Below are 1736 nucleotides of genomic sequence, written 5' to 3'. Positions count from 1 at the left end.
CAGCAGGAAGAGTTTCAAGCACCCAGAAAAAGACTTACATTTTAGACCACAAGGATACAGTACTGAATAATGCCTCCATTTCACACTGTCCCATAAAACAAGAACAAGAAATCAGTTAGGTTAATGACAGATATATTTTAAAACAAAGAATGGCCAGTACTATTTCATACAGCAGATTGTCAGTTGGTCCAATACAAAGCAACAGGAGGTCAGCAAGCCACGCACTGTGTATCTGGATTACTTTTTGACTGATAACACTGATACAGGCATCATTCATGAAGGGACTTTGATTCCCAAAAGCTTGCAGAAAAACACAATTTTCTTGCCATTTTCCAGTTGGTCTAATAAAAGGTATCATTTTGGAACCAAGAGTTCCAGTTTTTGTATGTCTTTTTGTCTCAGACCGTCTACCAAGAGTTGGTCTGAGACAAAACGGCTCAAACCAACGGCTACCAGACGGCTACCAAGTACACCCCTGAAACATGGAAGATGCCGAATTTCAGCCGATTTTGGATTTTAAATTTCATTGCAGAACAACAAGGAAGTTTGGTTTTTTTGCCTCCCTACCTACCATCTGACACCTTCAGGGAAGGAATTTTACCTGATCAACACATCAAAGAGCTATTCAACACAGCTTACAAAGACACTCTCATGGACCCAGACGGACAGGCTTCCATCTTCAGTTCCCTCTGTGCAAAAATTAAGTTTATTTCCAACCTATGGGAACTTTTTACCATCTTGTACCATCTACACTTTTCCCAGAGCCTGACAAAGGAACTTTGATTCCCGAAAGCTTGCATAAAAGGACAATTTTCTTGCCTTTTTGCAGTTGGTCTAATAGAAAGTATCATTTTGGAACTAAGAGTTCTAGTTTTTTGTATGTCATTCATGTTAAGACAGAAGTGATCAAATCACATGCCTCTGGGTGTCCAGTGATCATAATCAGAGCCAGGAGGCATCTTTTTCTCCTCTCTATACAGAATTACTGGCCACTGCTGGGTGGAAGTTTCCTGCCCTTTCCTGAAGTCCAAGGCACTGGTTACTACTGGAGATGGGGCATTTCATGAAATAGACTAATTAGCTTAATCTGGAATTACAATTCCTGATTAGCTGGTTGAACAGTGTCAGCTATCAGACTAGCACGACTACTTTTACAGAAGTGGATTCCAAATTATGTTAAGTGTAGAAACAGGAAGAGAAGTGTGACCCATTTCAAAGCTGGGATCAAGACATACTCGTAGGGGCAATTTACTCCTACTCCAAACTAAATTTTGCTTCTGTAATCTCTATTTCCAACATGTTTTGGCAGAAAATTGTGGAGCATCAGACACAGAACCAAAATCATCCAAAAATAGCCAAACCGTAACTCAAGAAAAACCCCTGTCTCCAACCCCTGACCCTAAATACCTAAGTACTTCCAGGCATCTGGATTTCTCTGTGCTTAAATGTCTATCTTTAGACCCCCCCACAAATACAGGGCAGAGATTGCGTTTAGTTCTATGTTCCATATAATGTTAAACAGGTAGTTGGTGCCAAACAGCTAATAAAGATGAGCAAGAACTGAACGCACTTGAGTAAGAGATCAATAGGAAATTTCACATGTAAGACTAGCATCCTATCTTTAGCTTTCTCTCTGTGACAGAATTTAATTGAAATGTTCCCACCAGTTGGGCCACATCATCAGGGAGGGGATTTCTGTTATCAAGTTCCAAGGGAAGACGCGTTTTAGAACACCT

The sequence above is a fragment of the Alligator sinensis genome, unplaced genomic scaffold, assembly GCF_000455745.1.
Source record: "Alligator sinensis unplaced genomic scaffold, ASM45574v1 scaffold237_1, whole genome shotgun sequence".
NCBI classification, from domain to species: Eukaryota; Metazoa; Chordata; order Crocodylia; family Alligatoridae; genus Alligator; species Alligator sinensis.
This window is presented reverse-complemented; position numbering follows the sequence as displayed.